Genomic DNA, 18,868 nt, shown 5'->3' with positions numbered 1-18,868 from the left:
AAAAAAAAAAAAAAAAAAAAAAAAAAAAATATTTACTTCTAATATCCTTTTGTTAAACAAACTTTCTGCTACACAATGCGTAAGCTTCGCCTCCATTTTCATATGTTGCTATAATCTGATCCATAAGTGATGTTTTTGAGAAAGCGTTGATTAAGTAGGTTTACCTGTAAATTTGTAAATTTATCCGAAGCACTATTAAATTTCTTATTCAAAATTAAATTTGGGAAAATTTTATATATATATTTTAAATTGATGTTTTTCTTTTGCTTAAATACAATTAATTACTGTGCTTTATAATTTAGATTAAATGAACATCTAATTAGTACAGTATACATTTTTAAATTGGTCAAATCAAAAACGCAACAAAAGTTATTCTATAAATAAATTGTTAACATATGACACTATGGTGCTTCTGATAGGTAGAATATTATCTTTTGTTGTAAAATGCATTGTATGGAAAAGGAGAACACAATTTTTGTTTACATAATTAAATTATGCAATAGCATTTAATTTTTTTTAAATTCTTTTTTGTTTGGTATGACAAGTTATTTACCACAACAAATCTTGTGAAAATTTAATTAATCATTCTTAAAAATTGTTTTTTGAGGAAATAAGAGTCTCCTTTTTCATGTTTTGATGTATAATTTTTGCAAAGGTATATGTATGTCTATTGTTTATAAGTATAATATTAACTTTACTTCGGAAAATGAATACAAACTAATTACACTTGTTTTCAAAAATATCTGGTAAGATCTTTAAACATTTGATCAAATAATATTTGAAGCAAGATTTCTCCAATATTAATCTACCCTGAAGGATCAAGACATCATTTAGAGGGTCTTTTTTGTTTTCTAAAATTACATACATGTCACAATTTTACTACCAACATAAATTGTTTAAATTCTAAATTTTTATTTTTTTTTAAATTTCAAATTTATTTAAAATTGTTTAAAATATTTATAATTTGATATGCTGCAAAATTTCACTAACAGCAAATTCTGTGTGGGAGTTAATTATTGTGCTTTTCAGTAACTTACATAATGTATTCATTTTCCATGTCGTGTAGTTTAGCAAATCCTCATTAGCAAGGAACAAGACAGACATTTCATTTAAATTAATTTTGAGTATTCCTATTATAATGATTTGGCTTTCATTGGTTTTTGGTGTACTTTTACAAAATGATTTTGTATGCAATAAATATAAAATTTTAGTTGTTTCGCTGCATTTCCAAATAGAATTTCAAAACAAATTCAAATATTTTGGATGAATTTTCCAACGAAAATTTTAAATGAAATTAATAATCGCAAAATTTAGAAAAAATTTAATATATATTAAATTAAAATGTAATTGTTTTGGTTTTGCTGATGAGGTTCTTTTTTCTTCTCTTATGATGTAAACAATGTTTTAAACAGTTTAATTATTTTACTTTTTTTTTTGTTGTCTCACAAAAAATCTGGCTGAAGGGATTAATTATTTAAAGTAAGAATTTAAAATATTAATTGTAACATAATTTTACTTAATAGTATTGACGTAAATGATAATGTTTTTAATAGTTAAAAGCCCCAAATTTCAATAACAATAACCTAAAAATAATAATTATGAATATAAAAACTCAGTTTGAAAAATTGGATAAAATTATATAAAACATTTAAAACTATATTTTTTTATTCAAAATAATAGTAATTAATTGTATGAATTCCATTTGTGTAAACAAATAAGGCTCAGAATTATTATTGTATTTATAAGTAAATAAATTCATTATTAAAATAATATTTGCCTTTAGTTTTTAATTCCAAAAAATATAAATAATAATGAAAATAAATGCTATACTAAATGTAAAATTATGTTATTCATTCAAAAAAAAAAATGTAACTAGTATAAATAAGAATATTTCTAAATAATAATGAATATGAATAAAAATATAATAATAATGAATAATATAGACTTATCTAAATATAGGCTATGGATCATAAAGTAATGTAAATTGATTATAAAATAATATATAAAGTAAAAGAATAATATAACTGCCCTTCTACGGATTTGAGACATTAATATTGTGATGTATGACCTTTTCTACTAAGATTTGTCATAAATTTTCATAATAAAATTAGTCTTATTAGAAAAAAAAAATTGTGTTTACAATTATTTATCTATAGATGAAATGGAAAATGGAAATGGAAAATATTTCATTTAAATTTTAACAAAATTGATAAAACAAAGAAAATCTCTTTGTTTCTATCAAATTTTCAAAATTGTAAAACCTAACATGTTTTCGGGTTTTTTTTAAATTTAAAATTACTTAACACAATAAAATGTGTAACAATTTCATGTTAAATTGTAGTATTATTGCATTTTGCTGTGCAAATGTAAATGAGTTTAGTAGGTGGTCATGCATCACATTTTTATTCTGTGCATCAAACTACAAATATTGTATAGTACTTAAGTTAGCTAAAGTAACTGAGAAAAAATGCATTACGTTGTTGGGAAGAGTAGAAACTGAGTGGTACCACACGTCATCACCACCTTGCGATAGTGATGCAGATAATGTTGAGGAGGAGCAGTTGACGACAGTGATGAAGAACCAGATGTTTGGAAAGATGGTGAGATTTTTTCTTTGTATGTTTCACATTGGTAAATCACTGATTTAGGTAGTGTAAACTGAGATTTAATGTACTGTGTACCGATAACAGGCAGTGTGGATTATTTAACGTGGTACATGTGTTTAAACTGCGGGCAGTAGGCGCATGCAAAATCAACCAGTTCTGCCTGTGGCCAAGATTCTTTTTGCCTATGTGTTTTTATAGCCTGTGGGTTATTTGCTTTATGCTTACTGTGTTCATAGTTTATTTGCTCTATGCAGTGTTAATACTTTAGTTTGTTCTTATCTATGAACATAGGCAGTCCTTGTCCCCCATAAAGCTATTCCATGTTTTGTCTAAAATCTTGAATGTGGGGTCTTTTTGCCAGCGCAGACAGTTATTTTGTGGAATGTGCCTGCAAGCAAAATTGCTGGCATTGCTTGAGATGTTACTGTATTTATAGCATTTTTTTATTTAAAAAATAACTTGTAAATTAGACTTGTGTGGATACAGTTTTTCTTCAGTTATGTAATTTTTTATAATTGTTTGTTTTTGCAGATCCACTGTCAGTTCACGAGTCGTCACTGTGATTGGTGAGGCAGCTGAAGTCCTTGTTGATAATCCTTCACCCGCATCCGTAACACGTGATAGACAACAACTGGTATCTTTGTAGATTAACAGTGATATTTTCTACACATTGTTAAAGTGGAATTTCAAATAGATGTATAAATTATATATAAAAATTTCAAATTTTATTTCAATCCATTGATCAAATTTAAATTACATTAATTGTAATCTGTTCCAACTTCCAATTCTTTTTTTAAACATTATGGTTAAATTCTAATTTTTAATTTCGAATCCAATACCAAATTAACAAGAATTCTAAATTTGTTTTTTCCTGTAATTATAAAAGTAAATTGATATGAATTTTCTGTATTATTTGCAAAATTTTAGTTACTTTTATTCAAATTATTAAATTCATTTTGGAGAAACCTCTATTTTACTACTACTGTACCATGTAAATTGTTAAATCCAAAATCTGTTATATGAAAAAAATAATTTTGAAATTCCACTTCCTTTTTCTAATTGTTATAATAATTTGTAGTTTGATGCATGCTATGGTTTTTTTTTCAGTATTCTCTCAAAAATTTAAAACATTGTACAATGCACTTCTCCGCAACCTCCTGCACGCCCCATTACACCGACGGGCTGATCCTGCTTGGCTGCATGGCGGTACTTGCTTCTTTTTGTGCTCGTTGCTGCTGCTGAGTGGTGAGTTTGCTTTGTTGAAATTCTGTAAAGTTCTTTTTACGAGTTACATTCCTTTGTAAATTGCTTTGTGGGTAAAATGTCTGTGAGAATCCTTTTCCTGACGTGGTGTCAGCTTGTGTGGGTAGACCATCATCAGTGTAAACGTTCGACCTGCTCAATGCCAAGGAGTTAACTAAAAATTATGGCTGGTTTCAGTTTGTGGTCTTTTTCCCCTAAAATAACATGTTATTTTCCTCAGGAGACATTTTAAGTGTATGCAGAAGAATATTGTTTTCCTTTTGGCGGTTAGGCAATATCTGCTAATATTTTTCGCTAAGTTTAGGAAAGTATGCCAGCTGGGCCAAGGTTGTACTTCTGTTGTCACGATGTGTATCTGAATTGTAGCTTTTTTGAGTTGGCACCAAATTATTGAATAATAATAGAAATATTAGTAACAATAATAATGATGATAATAGTAATAGTTTCAATTTGATATCATGCATATGCTAGATGCCTTTATGTTTTAAAAACTTAATAAATAAGTAATAGTACAATAAATTGTATACATGTAATTATACATAATTAAAAGGCTGACTTCTAGCATGAATAGGGTAGATGAATCCACTAAATGCAAAGAGTAACAATAATAAAGAAAATAATTATAGTTTCATTTTGATATTGTGCATATGCTAGATGCCTTTGAATTAATCATGTAATAAATAATAGTACAATAAATTGGATATAATATGTAATTAACATATTTTAATTAAAGGCTGTCTTCTGGCATGAATAGGGTAGGCAAATCTGCTAAATACAAAGAGTAACAAGTAGTAATTGTAGTGTATCAATATAATTGTTAAATACTGAATTACATATTGACTTGCCACAATAAATACAACACTCATAAACAGTTCATCACCTAATGTGTCACCTAATCAAAAAATTTAAATTGTTTACAACTTAAAATATGCAATGAATATTAAATTTGTATCAATTGTTTTAAATAGTTTTTTTTCAAATTATTAAAACTTTTAGAACATAATAATGTTAATTTAATAGAAAGAATAAATTATTGATATGTTAATACATATATCATAGAGAGGATAGAACATAGAAATAATATATTATTAACAAATTTTATATCATATAATAAAAATAATAATGATAATAGTCAAAGATAATTACAAAATTATATATTAGATTAATCGATTAAAATTAAATTTGTATTTGCATATTAAAAGATATTTAAATTAAACAGAAAACACACATTGTTAAATACAGTATTTTGGATTAATTGAAAAGCGTAAAATATCTTTAAACATTTTAACTTTATTTTAACCTAATAAAAGTATAAAATCAATAACAAAAAAAACTATAACTTGAAATAAATTTAACTTAAGATATATAAATAATTTATTATTAATATATATTTATCTAGTAATGGGCTTTGGAATAATAATAAAAATAATGATAATATTATTCAAAAATTATTAGACGCACTTAGGGTTTTTAGCAAAATGTTTTAAAATTAACTTTAAACAAACGTTAATCACTATGTATTGTGTAGCGTTAGAGATAATATTAAGAATAACTTTAAAAAGATTACAGAACATAAATACTACATAATTTTATATATTGAAATGTAAAAATATTTCAAATATCAACCCTTTAGATACAATTTTTAATTACTTAATAAAGGTATAAAATCATTAAAAAACTATAACTTGAAATAAATTTAACTTAAGATATATAAATAATATATTATTAATATATATTTATATAGTAATGTTTTAAAATTAACTTTAAACAAACGTTAATCACTATGTATTGTGTAGCATTAGATTATTAAGAATAACTTTAAAAAGATTATAGAATATAAATACTACATAATTTTAGATATTGAAATGTAAAAATATTTCAAATATCAACCCTTTAGATACAATTTTTAATTACTTAATAAAAGTATAAAATCATTAAAAAACTATAACTTGAAATAAATTTAACTTAAGATATATAAATAATTTATTATTAATATATATTTATCTAGTAATGGGCTTTGGAATATAATAAAAATAATGATAATATTATTCAAATTATTAGACGCACTTAGGTTTTTTAGCAAAATGTTATAAAATTAACTTTAAACAAACGTTAATCACTATGTATTGTGTAGCATTGGAGATAATATTAAGAATAACTTTAAAAAGATTACAGAACATAAATATTTCAAATATCAACCCTTTAGATACAATTAATTTAATAGAATGATAATTTTAATATAATTACAAAATTATATTTTTAATTAATCAAAATAAATTTCTATTTGCATAAAAAAATATATCTGTAAATAGGGCACACACACATAGTTGAATTCAGTATTTCTAATTAATTGAAAAATTATAAAATGATTTTTAAATTATAACTTTGATTTAACATAATAATAATAATTAAACCAGTCAATTTTGAATTAACTTCTTTGTGCGCAAACCTTAAAGGTGTCTGTATCCTTAAACAAATTAAAATAGAAGACAGAAATAGATGTATAAAATCATTTAAAAATATAATTTGATATAAAATTTACTTATACTTTAATTAACACAAATCAATCTAGAAATAATATTTGCATTAATAATTTGTTGCCCATATAAGGGCATGATGATATAATATGACATCCTTATATGAGCAATCATATTACAAAACTAACATAAACACACACAAATGAATTTAAGATTTTGACAATAACATTTTAAAAGTAAAGTTAGGTTGTTACTCTTTAGATAGTGTATGTATTGGAAATAGTTTTAAACATAATCAAGGAGAAGTCTTTAATTATAATTAAAAAAATTATAATAATAACCAAATTTCTTGTTACATTAGTTATACATATTCAACATCACCCATCAATAATCAATATTATACAGTCTTTTGTGTTTGTGTGATATGCTCTACCAAAGCAAATATTTAAAAGTAAAATAAATTCACAAATTATAATAAATTGACAATACTTATTAACACTTATATCTAATATATTTCCACTATTGAATAAAATAATTGCTGAAATACACAAATTTCTTTTAAGAATTAATATTTATAATGTATATGACATTTGCTTATAATGCACTTGGAATACAGATAAATAGAAAACAAAACAGTTTTATGTAATCTACCCATATAAGGGCATTAATTATAATAAATTGATAATACTTATTAACGCTTATGTCTAATACATATTCCCACTATTGAATAAAATAAATTGAAAGATACTGAAATACACACATTTCTTTTAAGAAATAATATTTTAAAAAATGTGCACAATCAATAGAATATTAGCTGTATTAGAAAAAATAACTAAATGCTGTAAGTAAGTAAATTTAATTTAAATGTTTAAATTTAATTACATCTAACATAATAATTGTAACTTCAGCAGTTAAATTGTCAAGTTGCTTTATAGTACATATGACATTTGCTTATAATGCACTTGGAATACAGATAAATAGAAAACAAAACCAGTTTTATGTAATCTACCCATGTAACATAAAATATTTAAAAGTAAATTAAATTCACAAATTATAATAAATTGATAATACTTATTAACACTTATATCTAATATATATCCACTATTGAATAAAATAGTTTTAAAAATGCTGAAATACACAAATTTCTTTTAAGAATTAATATTTAAAATGTATATGACATTTGCTTATAATGCACTTGGAATACAGATAAATAGAAAACAAAACAGTTTTATGTAATCTACCCATATAAGGGCATTAATTATAATGAATTGATAATTAAATTGATAAATTGACTAACGACATACCGTATAATAAATTGATAATACTTATTAACGCTTATGTCTAATACATATTCCCACTATGGAATAAAATAAATTGAAAGATACTGAAATACACACATTTCTTTTAAGAATTAATATTTTTTTAAATGTGCACAATCAATAGAATATTAGCTATATTAGAAAAAATAATTAAACGCTGAAATTAAATAAATTTAAATTAATTGATTAAATTTAATTACATCTAACATAATAATTGTAACTTCAGCATTTAAATGGTCAAGTTGCTTTATAGTACATATGACATTTGCTTATAATGCACTTGGAATACAGATAGAAAACGAAACCAGTGTTATGTAATCTACCCATGTAACATAAAAGAATTTGTAAACTTACAGATCAAATTTCTTCAATTAAACAGTTCAAAATATTAAATATTCAAAATATGTAAGTACTAAAATAATCATGATTTTAATGAATCATAAACATAAATTTTAAACAAAACTATTGAATTGGAAATGTTAATAAAAATAATAATAGTATGCTATAAACCTGTGCACTAAAAAGTAAAACATAATGAAAAAATCTAATAACACAATAAAAATACTTTCTTTAAAAGTTATATACAGTTTATTTGAATAAACGCCTCTTAATTTCCCAGTAAATGTGGAACAACAACATATGGATACAGTCAAAACGTGTTATTGCATGATGATAACGATTTATCAATTCTAACCCGGTTAGAAAAATTTGAGGGAGGTACTTATGATTCCAAATGAGGCTCTGGAGGGGGCGTTTATTCAAATAAATACTGTAATTAAAAATTCAAATATTTATATCCTTTCAAAAATTTTGCTTTGGTAAAGTACATCATATATACACAGCATTTAATCAATATAAATATAAACCTTAATAACAAAAACCTTACCCCATCTAAGTCATTTTAAAAGTTTGTCCTAAGATTTGAAGATAAAGTAATGATAAATACAAACATTAAAGAAAATCAATTAATAATATTTTAAATTTTTTAACTAGATTTTAAACATTATAATTTGAAAACAGGATGATTGTAATAGAATTAATATATTTTAATAGGATATTTTAAGATAGAATTATACTTGACACTAATTTATTTACTAAATAATTAATAGATAAATAGGACTTCTCCTATAATTAGCAATATTTGGTGCCAGCAGTGATATGAAGAGCGATCGATTCAGGCAGGGTATGGCTGAAGAGCTGCTGTTCAGAACACGATGCTTAGGTTAAGTATTACCAGAGGTGCCAACCATATCAAATTGTTTGCAACCAAATTTAGTTCTGTACTGCACAGTTAATGTTGTTTCCTGAGTGTAATCTAGGCATCCAAAAGCACATGTAAATTTATATTCTGACGCCAGTTTAAGTCCCATAGTTTTTGATACGGAATTTGATCATAAATATACTCTAAATTTGTTTCCAAATTATTTAAAGCATTTAATAAAATAGAACTTAAATTATTTAATTAATATTATTTAATGCTTGCGTTAAAATATTTAAAATATATGCAAAACCAATTTATTTAAAGCTTTTAAAAAAGATCTAACTTAAATTTTTTATTTAATTTAATTTTAAAATTGTATTAAGATAATTCTAACAGATTAATTTTTAAGCAGCCAATCTATACCAATAAATAATGTTAATTTAATAAAATAACATGTTAATTCATTTAAATAATTATTTAGTAACTTTAGTAATGCTAAATTTAATCTAATTTGAAAGTCATTCATATTTGGAAATTCTTTAATACTAATTCTAACAAATTAATTTTTAAGCAACCAATCTATACCAATAAATAATGTTAATTTAATAAAATAACATGTTAATTCATTTTAATAATTATTTAGTAACTTTAGTAATGCTAAATTTAATCTAATTTGAAAGTCATTCATATTTGGAAATTCTTTAATACTAATCACTATACAATCTGAATCGCAAGTATCCTTTACTGAAGATTTATACCTGTCTCTTATACACATCTAGATGTGTATAAGAGACAGCTTTGCAGGTTTCTTCGGGCACTCTTGCTGCTTGGCAGTGGTAGTGGGCATGACTTGAGGTAGTACTTGCTGTGTAGTCGAGTCAGGTGAATCCGTTGGTGGGGGCTGCAGAGAAGTGCATTTTTTTTTTTTTTGTAAGGAGTTTGCTACAATCGAATAAATACAACACAAAATTGATTCAAATTCTCTTGCCTTTATTTGTTCCTTGTATCATTATAATTTTTATATAATATACCGCCCCCTAAATAAAATCCCTCATTTTATTTAGAGGGTTCCTGCATTAAATAGCGCCCCCAAATCAAATGAGGCACTGCTCACGTTAGAGTGCCCTCTATCTCCATAGAGGGCGCTCTTTACCGTCAACAGCGCCCTCATTTAATTTAGGGGCACCTAATGCAATGTAGCTCAAAGATCTTGTAACAGACTCGCAATAGTATTTTTGCAACATGCAGTTCAGATTTTATTATGCGTACAAATAAGTTTTGGAGGGGGCGCTATATAAAATAAAGTAAACAATTTTTTGGCAGTCTCATGAAATTTCCCATGAATTATGCAACTAACAAATTATTGGAGGAACCAAATCTTAATTTAGTAAACAAAATTGGCTTCGTACACATTTCTTTGCACAGGGAGCAGTTTTATGAAAGTTAGTCACTTTTTCTCAGATCGTCAATGAAAGATTTTAGTGCACGTGTGCAAATAAGGTTTTTGTAATGAGCTCTATATAAAATTCAGTAAACTAATTTGGCTTTGCATTTTTCATTTTTTGAAGGGAGGGCTATATAAAATTTAATAAAACAAATTTGGCTTTTCAATTTCTTTCCCAGTTACTTGAAAATTCCCCCCCCCCCGAGTACAGATAGGTTTTTGGAGGGAGCGCCATTTATAAAATTCAGTACAGTAAATACAGTACAGTAAGTTTCGCTTTGTATTATCTTTTGCAGAAGGTGCAATTTTACGAGTCTTTCATGCATTACGCTTACAAATAGGTGAGAGCGCTATTTTGTTATAAGATCTTTGAGTAAATAACCAACCCACTTACCTCCAGTCTTCTTGTCTGTACCATTCTTTGCCAGCATACAGCATAAATTTATTAATACATATACCATAGGCCTATCTAATTCATCAATCAATTACGTATTTGAATTACTGTACTGTATTAAAGATATTGTCTTCATATGTTGACATTACTGACACATTTCTAATACTTTGATTCCTTCTATAATAAATCTTAATAGCATCTCGGCTTCTTGCAGATGGGTTCACAGTAGATGGCGTTACAGATCGATGACTTCATTTTTTTATGATTATTATAATACAAAATATATTTTTCATTGTGGTTGAATAACATTAAAACATTAGTTTCCTGTATCTTTCAGTGAACTCTTCTCTTCATATCTACAAGATAAAAAATGTAAAAATTAACTAAAACAATTGTTGAAATAAATGCTATATCATACAGTATAATATGTAAATGTTACTGGTATATATTTTTAATTGAAAAAAAAAAAATTATGGTATTACTGTACCGTAATCATTATCAGGTGAATCTTGCATTCATCTTGAATCCACATCTAGCAGTGAAATCATAACTGTAAAAAAAAAATTATATACGGTATACAAGTCAGTTATAGGGTGTCCTTAGTCTTTCGAAAAGCAACATCTATGTCGACTTTGCCTAACTCAAAATTTGAAGTCGAACTTATATTACATGCCAAATTGTTGTGTTTTCCATTAATTAACAATCTGTGAGTCAAACAAGTTTTCAATGGTATTTTGGATTTGACTTGGGCTAGTTCAGCTGTATATAGTTAGGGCAATTTTTTCAGTAAAAAAATGGCCTCTTGTACTGAATATTTGTTTGAATCCCTGTTGGGGCACATCTTTTTTACTCTCTCAAATTCCTCTACTATAACGTTTAAAATGTGTTTATTATATACATATTTTTTAGCATTACCACAATAAGGTTATAGAGGTCTTTATTATGGTTTACAGTATTTATGATGAAAGTATCTCTTCAGAAATCTTGTCAATTGTCATCAATGTTTATAAGAGGGTGTATCGCGCTAATCTTAGTCCATGCATTAAGGACTAGTTCTGTGCATGTGTGAAGAATTAATGTAGATGCTTTGTTCCATTAATATATAACATCTTATGTTCTTATCAGAGCACCTATTATTTATTTGTTTATACATTATAGCATTTGATGGTTTAGATTTTTTATATATATTATATATATACATATTTAAATTTTTTTGCATTATGTGGCCATTTGTGATTTTTTTGGGTTTATTCCATTTGCCTATTAAAATATATATTATTGAAGAATCTCTTTTAAGATCCAGCAGGCCCGCCATTGATGCACAGTAGAGATTGTCTCTTCAGATCTCCAATCTTGTCCACGGGCGCCAACTAGTGTTGTTAGCAAGAGCTTCGTCGGATGCACTAAGAATGACAAAGTATTCCCTGTATCTATTGGATACATATCATAAAATTAAGTAGGCGCATAGCTTGTGTTCCACTAACAGTTAAACTTGCCTGAAGTCGAATACAGTAATTTCTAAGTTGATCTTATTGTACATGCCAAATTGTTGTGTTTTCCATTGTTTAACAATCTGCAAGTAAAATTTTATCCAAATCAAACAATTTTTCCAATGTCATTTTGGACTTTGGCAAATTCAACTTATTTGTAATCACACCTGGGCTGTACATATATGTTGCCTTGGTTTGCGGTCTAAGTTGGGCTGGCCTGAGCTCTGCTAAGCTCGTCTAACGTTTCGTCAGGGTCTGTACCCTAGCTGCACTGATGAGGCCTGTAAGGCCTAAACGGATCCGATAATTTATATATAAAATTCAGTACACTAAATAAGTTTTGCTTTGTATTATTTTTTGCAGACGGTGCAGTTTTACGAGTCTCTAATGCATTACGCTTACAAATAGGTGAGAGTGCTATTTTGTTATAAGATCTTTAAGTAAATAACCACCCCACTTACCTCCAGTCTTCTTGTCTCTGTACCATTCTTTGCCAGCATACAGAATAAATTTATTAATACATATACCATAGGCCTATCTAATTCATCAGTCAATTGCGTATTTGATTTACTGTTAAAGATATTATCTTCATATGTTAATATTCTGACACGTTTCTGATACTTTGATTACGTTAAAATAAATCTAAAAATCATCTCGGCTTCTTGCAGATTGGTTCACAGTTCACACTAAATGGCGATACAGAGCGATGAATTCATTTTTTTTCATTATATAATATAAAATATATTTTTCATTGTGGTTGAATGTTGTTTAAGATATCAGTTTCTTGTATCTTTCAGTCAACTTTTCTCTTCATATCTGTAAGAGATAAAAAAAATGTTAAAAATTAACTAAAATAATTGTTGAAATATATGTAAATATAATACTGGTATATAATTTAATTAAAAAATGATTATTGTATTAATACCAGGTGAATCAATCACCTTGAAGCCACATCTAGCAAAGAAATCATACCTGTAAAATAGATTATATACATAAGTCAGCAATAGGGTGTCCTTAGTCTTGTGCACATGTTCACCCTGCGAAGCGCCCTCAATCATAAAAGAATATTATACTGGGTATTATCAAAGATTAGAGGTCCGACCTGGTCCGACTCCCGGGGATTCGTTGGCCTCTATTAAAAATCCGTTTTAAATATTACTTATTTTGGAAAAAAAAAAAGTTTCATAAATGAATACGAGCTTAAGTTACATTTATATAGCGCATATTGTGCAGTGCCTCTATGCACTTTACATGGAATAATAGTAATAATAATAGTAATAATAATAATAATAAATACTGATATAATGATAATATATGATTTGCTTATTTGAATTCAGTACAATTTCTGGCATTTCATTTATTTCAGTTACACCAATTAAAATACATGAAAAAGAGAGCAGGTGGAGAACTCTGCAGAACACAAACAATGTGGCCCAAGGACAAGGTAGGAATTGCTTTATTTATTTAATTTTAGTTCAAGAAAGACATACATATGAATGAAGCAAATGATCCTACAAAGTATATGTTATATAATCAAAAAAAGATTCCTTATAATGGTGATGGGGGCGGGTGCCAGGACCTCTCGTTCATTTTGGGGTACTGCATAATTTCATGAATGAGTGAACGCAAAGCCTATCTACTGTATGTAGTGTGGCGATTGCATAGTAATCGGAAAAAATAAATAAAAATATTAATACGAAAATTTTATGTCATTTGATAGTATATACCTGTTAATTAAATTTATAACAAAATTTAAAAAAAATTGATTCTCAATATACTATTATTAATTATAAATACTACATGTAGTTTTTTTTTTGTTTTTTGTTTTTTTTTACCAAAATAGCATAGCGCCTTTACTTTGCTGCCGTACACAACATCACGCTTGTCCGGTTCATATAAAATAGTTAGTAGGCGACAGAGCCTAGACCTCTTCACTGGACAACTTAGAAATTTGTATAGTAAACGGGTGTTGTGGCACGCCTCAGTCCAAGGGTATCTCCAAAATAACTAGTAGTATACAATAACAGAAATTAAACGGTAACCGAAATATTACTACACTACTAGCTAGTCTAGTATAATAGTAGTAGTGCTACCTACCTACGTACCGTGCATGCTGGAGAGGCCATTTTAATACACTATTTAGATAGGCTCTTCTTTTCCCATCTTGAGTTCAGAGGTCGAAACATATTTTCAATCATATAGTGGTGTAGAATCGTCTTTTAAAAACATTTCCAGAAAAAAATTAATCTGATACGATCTTTCGTTACGAAGTTATGGATTTTTAAATAACACGAGTTCAATAATTTAGCCTCAAACCTTATTTTATTTTTGATTGTTACGCACCACTGACTTGATCAATTGGCCCCAAGATGACAGATTGAGGGCGTCCGCTCATGTCGCAACTCTTTCTATATAGAAACTCTACCTCTCGTAAAGGAGAAAAACCCGGATTGTCGGGAGGAGGAAACAGCGTTCAGTAAAGTTTTTACAGAATATGAGACTATAAAATTAATTAAATAAGCATTTCAAATTATAAATTGTCCGTACCTGTCTAGGTATTTGTATTGTTGGGGGTTATCTTGTATGGAATCTCTTTATATCTTTTTAAGGGAAGAACAGTATTTTCCGTTCTTAGGTCTTACGTCCTTTTATTATTATAATTATTTATGTTTTTTCCAAATCTATTTTTGTTTGTTTTACTGCTGCTTCTTATTTTCCAATGTGTATTTATGCCTTTCTCTTATTGTAAATGTTGTGTGTATTGTACCAAATATGGCATTATTCTGATCACACTCACTACGGCCATTTGGTAATTTAGTTTCCCTGTTGTTTTACGTGCCATCCATTTTTATCAGCGCCCTCTTTCTTTAATTAAATATGCTTTAATATACTATTTTTCCATGCTTTTATAATCAAATGTAATTTTAATTTGTTTTCAATTTCAGATTGCGAAGCATAATGATAGTGTTCATCTTGAAAAGCATGGAGGTCAATGACCAGATGAAGAAATGGCAAAGAAAAGCATCTACATTCAAGAAACTTTTTATTAAAAATATAATCAAAATATTGAATAATACGTAGTTAATGTTTATTAATACTCAGAGATGTAAATTTAATGTTTTATCCTTGTTTAAGCTTAAATTATTCTTTGTATAATCTGTGTATAATCTCCAACCTGTTAGTGGAGGTTTCTTTCTCTGTTGGTTGATGATTGAATAAATAAAATCAAATGAACTACAAATAATGAAAACTGACTTATTATTTCAGGCTTTAATTAACATTTATTTTGCAATTCTCTCATAAATACAATTTAAATGACAAAGAAGAACAGACAAGAAGATAAACTATACCCCTTACACAAAAGAACTTGTAACAAAAAATCAACAAAATAGTTAACAAAGATCAATATTAGCCTAGTTATGTATCAACTGAACACTACATACATTGACAACAGAAGATAATTTTAGACCTTTGTAATTTTTACATAGAATATGTGGGATATTGTCCTAGAAACAAAACCTCAGTTTTTGGTTTAGATACAGCAGCAATATTTGACATCACTGTACATCACTCAGCGACAGGAGAAATCCAGCACTTTCCATGCTGTAGAAAAGCAAATAAATCTCAACAATTATTATTATTAGAAAATATGAATATTCAGTAGTTCATTACAAACGAGTTTACCGTGGAAATAATTCAACAATTTAGACAATCACAAAAACATGCACAACTGGTTTCAATCACATTATAAATTCAAAAAAATTAGGGATAAAATTGAGGGCGCTACATAGTAAATATAAATATTCAGTAGCAAATTACGAGACCAATTTACAGTGGAAATTATAAATTATAAACATAAATTCAAATAAATTAGGGGTGAATGTGAGGGCGCTACATAAGAAAAGCAAACATTAGAAAATATGAATATTCAGTAGTTAATTACAACACCAGTTTTCAGTGGAACAGCAACAAGGCAATCACATCAACTGCACAATTATTGGTTTAATTATTTTCTTAATTCAAACCAAAACCAAATACGTTAGGAATAAAGTTGAGGGTGTTACATAGCAAATAACATGAATATTTAGTAGTAATTACGACACCAGTTTACAGTGGAATTAATCAGCAAATATGACAAGCACAATAACAGGCACAACTGGTTTACAGTGTTCATTTATAAACTCAAAGGAGTGATAAAATTGAGGGCGCTACACAAATAGAAAATTTGCTTAGTACGGTAAATATGAATATTCAGTGATTAAAACTCTTATTAAAATTGAGGGCGCTAACCAGTAATTATGAATATTCAATAGTAAATTATGACACCAGTTTACAATGGTAATTATTCAGCAATAAAGGAAATAACATGTTTATCAGCAATAAAAAAAAAACACAACTTAAAGTAGGCATAAAATTGAGGGCGCTACATAGTAAGTATGAATATTCATTAGTTAAGTATGACACCAGTTTACTGCGGAAATTACTCAACAATAAATTTGTTAAAAAATTGAGGGCGCTAACTTGTAATTATGAATATTCAGTAGTAAATTATGACACCAGTTTACAATGGTAATTATTCAGCAATAAAGCCAATAACATGTTTAATCAGCAATAAGAAAAATCACAACTTAAATTAGGCATAAAATTGAGGGCGCTACATAGTAAGTATGAATATTAATTAGTTAAATATTAGTTAAGTATGACACCAGTTTACTGCGGAAATTACTCAACAATAAACTTGTTTAAAAAAATTGAGGGCGCTAACTTGTAATTATGAATATTCAGTAGTAAATTATGACACCAGTTTACAATGGTAATTATTCAGCAATAAAGCCAATAACATGTTTATCAGCAATAAAAAACATCACAACTTAAAGGAGGCATAAAACTGAGGGCGTTACATAGTAAGTATGAATATTCATTAGTTAAGTATGACACCAGTTTACTGCGGAAATTACTCAACAATAAACTGGTCTATATAAATTCGAAATAGAGATACATTTGAGGGCGCTATATACACTTGATCCAAATTACATCGTTATTTTCTTTAGAAAAAGAACGTAACACAGAGGGCGGTATTAAACCACCTGCAATAAATTTGCATTGTTAATTGAATATTCATTAGCTATTAAAAAAAATGTCATTTACCATTCACAAATTAACACACTCTCTCAGATTCACTAGGTTAGCTCAGTGGTTAGTGTCATAGACTATGACTTTGAGGTTACCTGGTTCAAATCTTCCAAAGAATTTTTTTTCTTTTTTTTTTTAAAGAAACAATAAGAGAGCTTTAACACTTATAAATTAACATGCTCTTTCAGATCTGTTTGGATAGTGCAGTGGTTAGTGCTATGCACCTGATAACGCTGTTACCAGGTTCAAGTCATAAGAAAACTTTTTTTTTTTTTTAAAGTAAACGTTAAGTGTGGTTCAACACTTAGAAATCAACATAGTCTTTCAGTGAGACAGTTGGCTTGGAGGTAGACGCTCTGCTTCCTAAACTTGGTACATAGGTTCAAGTCTCACCACGGACAGGCATGCGTAACGGACAGGCACTCGGCACGGACAGAGCGGGCGTCTTGGACAGACGTCACGGACAGGGTGGGCGTCTCGCACAGACGTCACGGACAGGGTGGGCGTCTCGTACAGACGTCACGGACAGGGTGGGCGTCTCCAAGAGATGTCACGGACAGGGCGAGCGTCTTCGAGAGACGTGAGAGTCAGGGAGGGCACCTGTAGGGCAAGCAAGAGGGAACACCAAGAGGTCATACAATTTTTCTTGTTTTTTTTTTGCCAAAATTGGCTAAAATTGGCTAAAAAACAAAAAAAACACAAAAAAATGCCCTAGATTTGAACCACCAACCTTTAGGTCTGAATCCAACATCACTAACCGTTGCACCACAGACACATCTGATATAAAGTAATTAATTCTAAATGGTAAACCTTACACCACTTAAGACTACAAAAATAAAAAAAAAACCATAATCTGTTGTTTACTAATGCAAAGCACTGTAAAACAACAGAAATATGTTGTTTTTCAGTGCTAAACAATGTAAAACAACAGAACACAAGAAAGAATAGTTTTATGGATTTTATGTATATAAAAATATTGCAAAAAAAAAATGTTTTTTAAATGCACACATCCAGTGGCATATCTAGAAGTCTAGAAATGGGGGTGCTGATGGAGGGGCGCGAAGGTTAATTGGGGGACCCGATGATCACTTGAGGGCTGCTAAATCGCAAAATAAGGCGTTTTTAGGTGTTTTTATTTGACTGCGATTTCGGGGGGGGGGGAGGAGGGCAACGCACCCCCTAGATATGCCACTGCACACATCGACAACCTGTGCACATCAATCACAAGAACATAGATGAAATATTATATCAATTTTATATATTTATTAGAAAATAGCCTAGGGATCGTACCTTTTTATTATGGGCAGCAATTGCTAAACGTAGCTGTTTCTGTGAAAACAGAAATCACTATTAAAAATCTTAAATCTTAGATACATTAGTCTTACACAGTGCACACATAAATATAAGTTCTGAGGACAGGACGAAATATTTGTGTGCAATAAAATAGTCAACCGTGTCATTTGATTTTATCAATGTCTCTATTGTTATTTATATTATACATCATATATACATACATATATATAAGTATATATGTTCAGACC

General features: G+C 28.1%; 3 long non-coding RNA genes across 4 annotated transcripts in view; 1 reads left to right on the top strand and 2 right to left on the bottom strand.

The window, feature by feature from the left end:
* Positions 1 to 9,839: 9,839 nt before the first annotated feature.
* On the bottom strand, positions 9,840 to 14,512 carry LOC117109747. Of its 2 annotated transcripts, none has more exons than XR_004445583.1 (4): positions 14,292 to 14,512; positions 12,656 to 13,010; positions 11,192 to 11,254; positions 9,840 to 11,060 (listed from the first exon to the last, which is right to left on the bottom strand). It is a non-coding gene; the product is annotated as an uncharacterized LOC117109747 (long non-coding RNA). The 2 variants fall into 2 exon arrangements; XR_004445584.1 differs by having other exon boundaries at positions 14,300 to 14,512.
* LOC117109748 lies at positions 12,284 to 16,044 on the top strand. Its single transcript, XR_004445585.1, has 3 exons — positions 12,284 to 12,602; positions 13,561 to 13,638; positions 15,140 to 16,044. It is a non-coding gene; the product is annotated as an uncharacterized LOC117109748 (long non-coding RNA).
* The window catches only part of LOC117109749, a 6,291-nt gene continuing 3,090 nt past the window's right edge, over positions 15,668 to 18,868 (bottom strand). The window contains exons 2-3 of the long non-coding RNA XR_004445586.1: positions 18,618 to 18,656; positions 15,668 to 15,797 (exon numbers count right to left, since the gene is read on the bottom strand). This is a non-coding gene — a long non-coding RNA (uncharacterized LOC117109749). The remainder of the gene's footprint in view (positions 15,798 to 18,617; positions 18,657 to 18,868) is intronic.

The sequence above is a fragment of the Anneissia japonica genome, unplaced genomic scaffold, assembly GCF_011630105.1.
Source record: "Anneissia japonica isolate Jap-2015-1 unplaced genomic scaffold, ASM1163010v1 scaffold3782_len1007564_cov172, whole genome shotgun sequence".
Lineage (NCBI taxonomy): Eukaryota > Metazoa > Echinodermata > Crinoidea > Comatulida > Comatulidae > Anneissia > Anneissia japonica.
Note: the sequence above shows the minus strand (reverse complement) of the source record. Positions and strands in the feature narration are given on the sequence as shown.